The sequence below is a fragment of the Astatotilapia calliptera genome, chromosome 10 (genome assembly GCF_964374335.1).
Source record: "Astatotilapia calliptera chromosome 10, fAstCal68.1, whole genome shotgun sequence".
Lineage (NCBI taxonomy): Eukaryota > Metazoa > Chordata > Actinopteri > Cichliformes > Cichlidae > Astatotilapia > Astatotilapia calliptera.
In genome coordinates, this window is record NC_137431.1 from 32758552 (window position 1) to 32771301 (window position 12750).

General features: G+C 41.9%; 1 protein-coding gene across 11 annotated transcripts in view; it reads right to left on the minus strand.

The window, feature by feature from the left end:
* Positions 1–12750, minus strand: part of dbn1 (drebrin 1) — a 116291-nt gene that overhangs the window by 59268 nt on the left and 44273 nt on the right. The gene's annotated exons all lie outside the window — the stretch shown is intronic.

Consider the following 12750-nt stretch of genomic DNA (forward strand, 5'->3'; position numbering starts at 1 on the left):
CAGAACGCGATAAAAGACCTACAGAAATCTGTCCAAACATTTTCCCAAATAACTCCACACCCTCAGCTTTCACTGGAATTCAACGGACTTCAAAGAGCCTCGGATGTAATCGTCAGCGATAAGATTTTGGCCCAGCTCCATCCAAACACACACACAAGGACGGCCGGCCTCTCGAACACTTTTGGTGGACGTTTTGGTGTTTTTTAGCAAATAAATAAAAGTTTCTTACCTGAAGGGATGAACGGCACGACAGGAACAGAGCAGACATGGAAGAGAAGAGAGAAGAGGAGGATTAGTCCAGTTAATGGAGCTAAACAGAGATTTTTGACATTGACAGGTTGAAGGAACAGTTCCCAGTCATCTTAAATCTGAGAACGGACTCTGGTCTGTGGAATAACATCAGAAAAAATAACCAAGTTTCGCGTCTAAGTATGACTTCCTTATCCTGTAATTACCATTTTCCACCTTATTAATTGTGACTCTTGTAATAATGAGAGCTTATCTACACGGCCGGATTAACCTCGTAATTAGCCAAAGACAAAACGTTTGTGACAGAGTCCTACTGACCTCAAACACACATTTCGACCATTATTTCTGAAGGTACCCAGAAACCAGCCAGCTCTACAGAGATGAAACTAACAGCTCATTAACTGACGGGATTGTAAACTGCGCCGAGTCAGTCCTCAAATTACAAAGTACTGAAAATCCACCGGTATTAGATTGTATTGAATAATTTCCAGTTTTGGAGACAGAATAAAATATTTTTTGTAACACATTCTGATATTTGATGCACTGAATAATCAGTTTGAACACTTTATCCAAAAGCAGCTTGTTGTCTTTATCTGCAGTGCTTCATGTTTAAGTTTGGTGGGCGGTGGGTTGCAAAGCAGGCTGCAGAGGCAGCAGCAGCTGAAACAGGCTGAAGGAAATCAGAGCGGTTAACAGTTTCAAACATGTTAGATGTCGTGATGGTCAAGATAATTGTTGGTTCCAGCCTTCCGACTCCTCTCCAATGGAGCAATGCTACTCGTGAACATACGTTTTCAGTTTGCTACCTAATAATAATGCTGAGACTTGAAATGTCATGAAAGCAATATGCTTTAAAATCCCAACAAAAAGACTTGTTCATTAGAAACTGAGTCACAGTTTGATTCTTCTGTTGGTTCATCCACGACTTTTACAATCTTTAGAAACATTTTAAATAAAGCATCTAATCGACTTCCTGTCAGTAACAGAGTAAGAGGCCAAAACAGAGGCGGCCATCTGCAGTCGTTTCAGTGGAATTAACTGACTGTAGATTAACTTTGTACCCGTAATAAGACAGGAAAAAACAGCTTTCTTGCCAAGGTTGTGGGTTTGATTCTCAGTGGAGCGATTCAGACTAAACATCCAGGATTTAGTCAGAGAAAATTACGGTTGTAAAAATCTTTAAGTCGTCCTGAATGACCTGCAGCGACAGTAAAAGGAAGAGTCTGCTACGCTGAGAGGAGCAGTCATCACAGCGACTCGTTTCACTCTGACTTTCCTTTGTCGAGCAGCCAAGAAGCAATATTGTGCTCTCCAGAAATAATGCTGCAGCAGCAGCAGCAACGCTGGCTCGCTCCTAAAGGAAATCTGGAAATAAGCTGCACCGACTCCCAGAGTTAATGTGGGTGGATCATTTAGCAGCAGTGGGGCCTGCTGAGTGGGAGGAACTGCTCGAAAATTACAATATCTGTCTTAAATCGGCTTTTGTTCTGCCTCTTCATCCACCACAAGAGACGCACTGCAGGCCTGTATTAGCCCGCTTCTTCTCAAAACCTTAACTTCTTACTGTGGCACTTAAAATAAGCTGAACCTGATTATAACGTCCCAACCATCACACGGTTTAATGAAGCTAAACCAGAGCGACTAGAACTACAGCTGGACAGCAGCAGCACACGTTTGGCACTGATGTCGATAAAGTTCAGCAGATTAAGACTTTTTAAAGAAATGAAGAAACAGCTGGATTTTTGATGACATTCATTAAACTGAACAGCGAACTTTCTCTCTCGAGCTGCAGAGTCTGAAACAGGGAAACCTTCTTGTAGATGTGTTGTTTGACTAAACAAATGTTTTCATGCGATTATGAGACAAAATTCAACGCTGCAAACATGAAGTGAGCCTGTTGGAGACGACTACATGCATCTGCAGAAACAACTGTGTGTAGTCGTCTGCATACATCAGCACAGCTCCAGAACTACTTTTTCTTCACCCTCAAACATGAAATTCAGATTTTGAGTAAAAAAGCAACAAAAATATATAAAATTAAAGGTTTATTTATTCAAATAAATATTTTTGTTTTAAACTGAATATATACCAGTTAAGTCAGTGGTTCCCAAACTTTTTTAGCTGGGCTCCCCTTTGTTTTACAAACCCCCCCCCCCAAAAAAAAAAACGTTCGCCCCCCCCGCACACACTAACACATCCTCCAACCACACACGCCCATATTTTGCTCCATTGCGGTTTATTGCACACCTCAAACATTTAGTAAAAAATTAAGCAAATACAAGTAATCTGCAGGTAGTAATAAAATTAACTAAAAATTCGTCCACGTAAACGGCGTTTCGAAACGAAGATTTTTTTAAAACTCCTTTTTTGCGTTTATGTGTGGACGAGGAATACAGAGTTCGTCACGCAACGTCAAAGGTATGCGCCTTTTTCCACGTCACGCTGTGGCCACGTTATTGTTTACATGAGAGGAATTGCAGAATAGCAGATAGAGACGAAATACTGTTAATCTGACTGTCTGCAGGTTTTACACGCAGTTACTGTCCCTCTATTTACAAAGGCGGAGGCGTCACGGTGTAGTTTTACATGTAGTTGTTTTTTCCTGTGTAATAATATTCAACATTGCTATCAATACATTTTTCAAAAAATGCCTCTCTGCAAAGTCAACTTCACTCAGTGTAGCTATTTACATTTTTATTATGTAACAAATTGACATGAAACATTTACATTTTAATTAGTTAAAATCAACATTTTGGGGAAATTTACTCCAAACCCGCTGCCCGTGTCCATCTTTTATATACAGTCTGTGTCCAGGACCCAGTTTTATTTGTCAACAGCTGCGTCACGTTGCTTTACAGGCAGGTGAACCCCGACTAACATACTAATCAGTGTGGTGTCGTGTTTCTACAGAGGGAAAGTGCGACCAATCAGACGACTGCCTGTGATCAGACCCATCGTTCGTCATCAGCCTGCTGTTTGACATTCACAGCCTTGAAGGTGACACGGACACACTCACAGCCTGATGACTGTTACAGACGTATGTTTGCTGCTCCGCCTGCCGCTCAGTTAGAAACATTAAACAAAGAAATCAGCATCAGCAGAGGAAGGAAAGCCCCGTTATTCCCTCCACAGGGCAGAGTACAGTGGAGCAGAGCTGGTGACCAGGAAAACCAGAAAGTGTGTCGAGATGTTTTTAGCCGGCACACAAAGAATGAGTCAGACGGCGCTCGGCCTGCTGGGACGTCACGTCTGCAGACACAGATACGAGGAGAGAGGGACGGGAGGAGGAGGAGTCCAGCTTTGTTTTCCCTGCGCCAATACCGATTACACCCTTCAGCGCTGCCCCGCAGCATCATCATCATCATCATCTTCTAATGGAAAAATAAGTATTTTTATCTTATTGTGGACCAGAAGCTGTCATCAGACGGCGTGGCTGCGCTCCACGCCAGGGCGCCACACGGGGTCCCAGCATGCCGTTTCCCTGCAGGCAGATCTCGGTTCCTCACAGAGGACAGTGCGTTTGCTGCCTCCACGTCTGTAACTGCAGCTTGTCTGCATCGTGTACTCTATTCCTGCTCAGTGTTACTGACCACAGCAGCAGGACAGCTGTACACAGCACAGACTGACAGCAGGCTCAGCTGGTCATTAAACTGACAGCTGCTCTAGTTCTTCCTTCCACAATAGTTAATGGAGTAAAGGAAGTCCTCGCAGCCTCTTCAGTCCTCTCATAATCAAATATTGAAGCCACCGCTCCGCCCGACTGTCACTGTCCTATTTAGCATTCATGGCAGCAGGTCAAACCCCGACACGAGCGAGCCGCTGTTAAAGAGAAAACACGGCCACGATGCATTAGCGACCTAGCTATTACCTGTAGTGTTACAGTTATGCAGTTATGTATAGACTACATAGTTCTTCCTGGACAACTCTTCAGATGTTTCTTGGACCTCTGCGAGGTGGTGTTGACTTTTTGATACCAAGCAGGAACCTGAAGAGCTGCAAAATGCAGGGGAAAAGAAAAAGTACTAAAAACTGCAGTTCCTCTAACTCCCACTAGAGGCTCCAGCAGCGAGTCACTCCCCGTACACCGCCATGTTTGAAGCAGAAATAAACATGTTTACAGCCTGATTCAGACCCTGTTTTGGCCTCCAGGTAAATTTCCTCTTCATAAAAAGTTGCTCACTGTAGAGTTATTTAAAATGAGGCATCTTTGACAGAAAGGGGGAGCAACAGCTATTAGCTATCTTAGCCTACAGTGTATGGCATACCTGGGATGTGTCGCCAATCTATTAACATCCGTGCATGCTAACGCCAGCTAATATTTGGATGGTGGGAGGAATTTAAAATAAAAGTTAGCACAGAAAGAACATGGAAACGTAGCTGCAGTGACGTCACAGAAAAGCCATCTGAAGCCAGTCAGGAAATGCCGCAGCTCGTCCTCACGTGTACAACAGATACATCAGGAGGTGCTGAGCCTCTGACGACAAACTTCCCATCAACTTTAACGTCACCTAATGTGACATAATTTATCGTAAATGGTTAAAAAAAGAAAGAAAAAAAAAGGCAGAAAACTACTCGAGTCCCATTCGCGTCATATAAAAGCATCATTAACACAGACGTCTGATATTTTTCCGACATCTGGGCCGAGTCGGCCGCTCGCTGACAGACAGCGGGAGTTTTCAGGTCTTCATATTCCAGTTGTGGCAGGAAAATTCAGCTCTGTGTATGAATCTGAAACGTTCTCCGAGTTCTTACATATTGCTTTACACAAGACATTCAGCAGTTAAATGTGCTGCTATGCAGTCGACTGACAGTTCATTTATATAGAGCCAAACCACAACAATGTGCTTTATGCTGTAACGTAAAACCCAAACTGTCAGACGACCCTCTATGAGCAAGCGCTTGGCAACAGTGGGAAGGAAAAACTCCCGGCAGAATCCGTCTCGGGGAGCGGGGTCATCCGCTGCGACCGGTTAGAGGAGCGGAAACAGAAAGTTGGGAAGATGTTCGGTGATGTTTCTGTACAGCAGATTTAGCACATCTGATGAAGTCGTGCAAAGTTTGCATTCACTCTGGATGTTTTCCACATTTCAGGCCTTTGAAGTGAACGAGGGCGAGTTGGAGTTTGGTGCTTTTTCAATAATTTTCCTTGAAATTTTTGGGGCTTAAAAACATTGAAGTTGCAGAATCTAAAGCATCATGGCATGTGTCAGAGTTCATCACAGGACCTTCAGCTGAGGAACCAGCAGAGAGAAAGCAGTGCATACTTTCTTGTGTTCGGAGGGTTTGTCCAGAGGCTGAAAATAGTTCCTTCGTTCACTCTCACAATCGTTCTGCTGTTTGGTTCCCAGACGTGTTTCCAGCTGCGCTGATGCGATTGCACTGACCTGTTACTGTCAGGACAAGAGCTTCATTTCACCGAGGATTTGGTCTAATAAGTGATAAAAATATGTTCTTAATGCTTCATATTATCCAGGTTATGATCAGTGGCACGACTGCCGAGGCCCGTGAGACCGACTAACATCATTATTATAGTTTTCAAAGAGAAAACAACGTTTTTACCAAATCTGGGGTAATGTGGTCTCATCTTATAGGTCCCATCAACTCATTGGTGCTGTAATTTGGACCAGATGAAGCTTTTTACAGCGTGCAGGATACAGTCTAATCAACTGAACTAATAAAAATGGAGATAGAAAAGAAATAATGTGATTTTAGAGACACGTCTGATTAAAAACAATCAGTCTGTTATTGATCCACTGAGTTTTATGACATAATGCAGTGTGTGAGAATAAATGTGACAGAGCTGCGACCTGATTGGCCCGTGATCTGCACACATCATTAGTGCTGCTGCCTGCTCTAACATGCAACACAACGTGTGCATGCGTGTGTGTGTGTGTGTGTGCGTTCCCAGCTTATCTCGTGTTGCGTGTGATTGAGTCACGGTGACACATTTCTATATGTATGAAAGGCGTGAAATCGGAGCGAGACGCCGCACTATACGCTGGCAGCTGTAATGGAAGCGGCTTCAGTGTGTTTTATATTCGCTGTAGTCGAGCAGACAGAGACGAGAAAAAGGAAACAGCAGGAAAAACCAACAAAGCAAATCAAAACCAGGCCGACCCAAACTGACAGCAGCCGAGCGTGATGATACCGAGCCTTCCTTATCGCTGTGCCGCAGGCCTCAGACATCTACCAGATCTTTAAAAAAAAAAACGTCTTTGATGATGCTCGCACTGCTGCTTAAACTCCAACATGTGCTCATCATCTTCTCAGCGTGGCTGCAGGGTCAGAGCACAGAGAGAAGTAGGGCAGCAGAAACCCTGCAGCTCCAGACTGTATATAAAAGATGGCCATCACAAGCTCATTGGAGCCTTAGAGTTCAGGTTTTGGGTGGTAACATGTTGGTTCTTTAGGCTGCACTACTAAGCTGTCAACTACAGCTAGCTAGTTAGCTTGGTTAGCAAGTGATGAGCTGTCCTGGTGTAACGTCCAAATCCTTTAACTTACCTCACCAAAACTAAAGCACAGACTTCTTGGTTGGTGTTTGTGCATTAAAAGCACAAACACTGTTCACAGGTCCAGTTCAGGGACTCCAGTTAACCACAGTGAGGTGTATCAGAGAGCTACAGCTACTAGAGCACTATTACTTCAAACTTTAAGCATTTGGTTAAAAAGGAAACTAAGAAAAGCAAGCTGCTCCTTTTACCATGTAAACATTTATTTCTGCTGTACAGTTTTGTGTCTGCTGGACTGATGTTTTTTTGCATTCGCCTCTTGTGGATATAAAGGAACTGCAGCTTTTGGAACATTGTATTTATTTTTGCTGATTGTATGGATCGATATAATTTCAGCAGCATTTAAGGTGGCTTACTTTAAAAGTGGGACAGTGCACAGGATTTTACATTTGCGGCTGGGCTATCATGTAAAGGTTTTCACATTTAGGCACACAGGCTAATTTTAATAGTCTTTAACGCCATTTAAAAAAAACAATAAAAGAAAACCGGAGATGTAAAAGCATCTAAACTGAGATTAAAGCCAAAACCACAACCTTATAAAAGAAAGATCAACGCACAAACATCCAAGAAGCTCACAAAGATGAAAAGCACATAAACACAAGCGCTAACACACAAAAACTTCAAATCAACACAGCATGTTTGATTATCAACTGAACACTATTTTACACATTTGGAGTGAGATTTGAGCAACGTTATGTTTTGTTTACATTGTTTGTGCTTAATATTGAATAAAAGAGGACCGAGAACAGAGCCCTGAGGAACACCTGCAGTATTTGGAAACCTACAGTCAGAATTACATCAGAAAGGTAGGTATACAATCGTTTAGTGGACTGAATCAAATACTTTTGGTAGGTTACTACAGTTTGACTACCAGAGGGCTCACTGAGTGAAACAGGGATTCATCATCCTGAATATAGTTCCCAGTAAATGCCCGTTTCCCCTGTGGGTTCGGCTGCCTGTGGGTATTAAAGGATTTAGAGCTGAGCTTTCTCATTTACTGCATCCAGACAGTCTTTTGTGATGTTAGTATTACAGTAAAATGGAACATTTAACCTCTACATGTCGTATTTCTCTCACTCCCCCCCATCTTCCTCTCTCGACCTCCAGCCCTCTCAGATCCGATCGATGGTGATTCGCTGAATAGAGCGGTTATTAATCCCTGAGGGGGAAACTGGAGCCATTACAGCATCAAATAAAAGGCTGGAGATGGAGCTACATTAAAGAGCAGAGGGGTGACACAGCATTTGCCCTTCAAACAGAATCAGCCAAAGTGCCTGTGAGCAAGGCACCGGGTTTCACGGCTGATTTGTACCACTGACAACCTCATCTCACTCGTAAAAACACGAGGATTATTTCTGCGGACTGGAAGCGAAACGCCAACTTATAAAAGTAACGAGCCGCCGGATGAGTGGGATTACCAGACGTCTTCACATCAGCTGCTTTAACAGAGAGCTCCTGTCTGCTAATCCCTCCAATCTGTGATTCCACGCTGATAATTAGATTAATGGACCGACGTTCTGCACCGCCTGCTTCCACTGAAGCAACTCCACCCGACATAGAGCGAGACCTTTTCCCCTAGAGTGGGATTTTACATAAATCAGAAAACATGACTGAACTACCTCAAAAATTTAAATATATAAAATTATACTAGTACAATATTGCTGCATGTCCTCGTTGTTCCTCTGTATGCTTTTTGCTATTTTAGTCTTAATATCTGGTAATTTTCCATGCATAATATAATATGATAACTTCTATTATTGCAGATGCTTCCAGTACGTCTCATTAACACAGCAGACTGTTATAACCTGGTTTTGCACCTTCGGTTTGTCAGCGGGAGTCTGACAGAAATAAACTGAAGTGTGGCAGCCTCCTGCGGTCTGATGTTGCCTGTCACGTCAGACCTGTTCGGAGGGTTTTATTGGAGCTGTGCACTGTTTACCGCTCTGCTCGGCTTCATATGTCCAGGTGAGAACAGAGGTGAGAATACGCACCTCCTGCACCTTAATACGCAGTGCAGCACACAACACAACACACAGGTTCACTGATGAGAGGGTCTCATATCAGGATAATGTGACGAATCCATCATCGCTCACAGATACTGGCCCTGCGTGCACTTTACATTTGAATACATGGTTTCTTTTGTCAAGGTATTGTTGAAGTCCAGAGCTCGATTATATGAGCTTATTGTGAGAAAAGTTCAGGGGTCTGGAACATTTAACAGTGTTATAAAAGCTTTACTGCAAACCACCCATAAAGAAACGTATTAACGTCACCATCTCTGAGCTGATAATCAAATATGGCATCACGCTAACCAACAGACAGACGTCCACCAACTAAGTGACTCAAACATTACTGGAACATGCAGTTATCAGAGAACTCCATTAGTTAATCCAATAACTGCACTTTAAAGTCTCCGTCAGCCTCGTGATGAACACGTTCTTTAAAAAGAAAAATCACCGACGTTACAGATAACGTGACTCAACCGCCGAGTTTGGAGCTTCCAGCGCGCTGTGATTAAAAACACCAGTTTTCAAAGCAAATGTTATCCGAGGACGTCACTGTGTTTGTCAAAAACGAGCACAGTGACGACGTGAAAATGGACAAAGTGTTTTCATGCAAATGGTGTAATTTCATCAAAAAAAACAAAAAAAACCAAACCCACAGTTTAAAGTTACAACAACCCAACTTTACAAAGAGATTTATGGCCTATAAAAACTTGGAGCTTGGCATCGATTTAGTCAGTACATAAAAATACAAGAACGCAGCCAACACACCACAACACGCTAGGCTAATGCATATCAGTGGCCTTGGAGTACAGCTCCACATGCTGCTAGCAGGAAATTGGTAAGAATGCATTTTATTAGTAACCTCCAGATTAGATTCAGCTACTGGAAGATGCTAGTGCTTATAACACCACATGTGTAAGAATAACCAACACTGTGCTGGAATGAGGCAAAATAAAAGAGCTTCCCTCCGACCCCTCCATCGACCCTCACCTCCTCACCCTTATTCTACCTCAGCTCCTTCAGCCACGTCAGATTTAACACAGTAATGTTACAGGAAGTAATTTGAGTATTTTTCAGTAAAATTATCAAGGAAAAACAAAAAAACTTTATGACATCTAAAAGCGTTTTCAGCTTTTAAGATGTCGTTTTCACATCCTGCCTTTGTCTGCCTCCTCCTCTGTCTTTGTCCCTCCTCCTCTCTGAGAGGAGGAAAAAGGACAGACACAGAAGAAGATAACACGAAAAAACCCTTTTCTGCTCCGTTCCACCTCATCCGTTTTCAATTACAGGTGCCGTCCTGTTGGGTTATTTTTGGCCTGCGGTGGATATCTATAGCCTCACTGCTACATACATCTGTGACAGCGGCTGCTGCTGGTCCTTCACCTTTTCTATAATTTACATTTATATTTGAGCTTTTTACTGAGACACTGAGAGTACAGTTATGATTTTTCCAGCAGATGAAAAGATTTCAGCAGAAGCTGCAGTTAGCTGTGACGACTGTTCCCATGATATCTGAGTGCTTACGTGGGTGTGAAGAGGTGTAGGTGCAGAACGGAGAGAAATAAGAGAAATTAGGGCTCAGGCGGGAGGTGTTTTACTGTAAAACGGGAGGTTATTAAAGGAGCCGAGCAGGAGGGATTCAGAGGGTAAAGTTAGTAGCGTTTGTATAATGTTGGGGAAAATTATGTGGAAAATGCCACCGTGATGAAAATATTCAGCTGGTCCTGAAAAACACTCATTTGGATGTTTTTCCACCCAAAGCAGCTTCAGTGATGGTCCTGTAATCAAATCCCAGCAGCCGGTGTGCTGCCGAGTGGAAAACTGGAAGTCTATAAACACTGTTAAATTATAAAGGTGGGGTTTGGTAGAAAGCAACTCTCTTCATGTATGAGAGAAACCATCTCTCAGCGAAGGTGTGAGTGCACGGCACAATAAAGTTTAACTTAAGGACATGAAGCCAAGTGAAGATGCTGCTTTAAATTATTCTAACAGGAAATTTAGAAAAAAGATGGATTTCAACCCTTATTTCCAAACGAACAACAAACGTATGTATTTATGAAGAAAATCACCTACAACACACTCACATAATATTAATATTTAATTCTGTACAGTTGATTAATAGAAATGTGCTTCAAATTTTGTTTTTATTATTTACACATTGAGTTTTTATTGAAAACCCTATAACAGCACGTGTCAATACATACTAAGCATGTATTCATAATAACTATGTTGAGAAAATAACAGTATTTTACTGTAAAGCTTACAGCCTGTGCATCATAATACTATTAAAACTGCTGTAAAGCAGTAAAGTCTATGAATACAATAAATGTAAATGTTATGCTACAGTATTACACCACATTTTCTAAAGTACCTGCATACAGTAAAACACCAGCCTGAGTTCAGGACGTCGAGTGAAACAGTTACTAAAGTAATTATCATCATTACTTTTAATTATGTAAATAAACAGTGAATAAACAACAACAAAACAAGATCCACTGAGCGACCAATGCTAAGCTGAAGCTTACTTTACAACAGAATATTTGTTTGGAGGAGATCGGAGACTAAACCATTTCTTAAAAACATCACATCACCACCATCGGCCTGCAGACTGATCCCAAACAGGTTACACATGCAGCTTGCTAACCAAGCCTGCTAGCTTTTGCTGATAACTCCACCCCTTCCTCCTTTTTCTAATAACTTTATCTCAACCTCGCTGAAAATCATCACGAGGCCAAAACCTGAAGCTTGGCGCTGCATTCCTGCTAAACATCATAATAAAAGGAAGAACTGAAGCAACTTTTGCTAATATTTAGAAAATCAAACTCAGAAACCTTCATGAGAAAAACTGACTGTTAAGCTGTCTCCATGGTTACACCCGCCTCCAAAAAACCAACATGGCAGCGACTAAAATGCTAATGCTAATGTCCAAAACCTAATTTTAGCTACAGCCAGATTTCCATAACATTTAGTCACAAAAGCTAAATGAACTTTTTCTTACAGAGATCCTGTCATATTAGTTTCTCTTTAATGTTGTTCTGAACACTTTTTGAGGGTTAAAGTTAGCGATGCATTACTGGGAAACTTTATTTCACTTCATTAACGGCATCCATCATCCTTCTGTCTCTGCAAAAGCTCAAATAAAGCCTCTTTGTTCTCATCCCTGCAGAGCAGCTAATGCTATCAGATTTTAGAGTCAATACTTTCGGTCTATTTTAGTCGTCTCTGCCTGATATCCAACACCCGCACATCCAGCTGCACCGTCCTAAAAACCATCCAGGATGTCCTTGTTTTTCATCTAGAAGAACAGAATTTCTGGAATGAGAGTTAAAGTTGAAGAAATTCATGATATCCTACTTGCCAGTGAAGTAAAACACCCAGCGAGCAGAGATGTAGAAAAATGCCTGGAGTGACCTTTAAAATGCTGCAGATACCTCATCATGCAGTGTCAGGAAATCAGGCACAAACTGTACCAGAGTGCAGAGTAAGCTTCATATTTTACATAATAGTATTTCTCCAGCCCCACGCTTTGCCAAAGTGAAAAAATATAAGCATAATCCTTCTCTGCAGAGTGGGAGTTAGTGTGCCAACAAGCAGAGAAGACCGAGCCACCTTAAATGACACGGACAGAGAAACGAAGCAGCTTGGTTTGAACGTTAAACCCGCATTTCACCTCTCCAGAGTAAATTAGTTAAATAAATTAATCTCATTACTGACCAGAATAATTTTCTGTTAGAGCGCTCAGAATCAGGCCCAGGAAATTTAAGGGGAAAGTAATACTGAGTATCATTTAAAACCAATAAAATTTAGAAAAATTCCGCAAGAAAAGTTTTACAATTTTCAAAACTGTGACTAGAGTTTGGTAAGTTTGCCAAAGTGACAGCAGCTCGGGGATTATGGGGAAAATAAATTGTTACACAGAATCATCTTTAAATAAATCTCCTTAATGAACAGATTCTGGTGATTCGAGTCATTTCTTTACACAT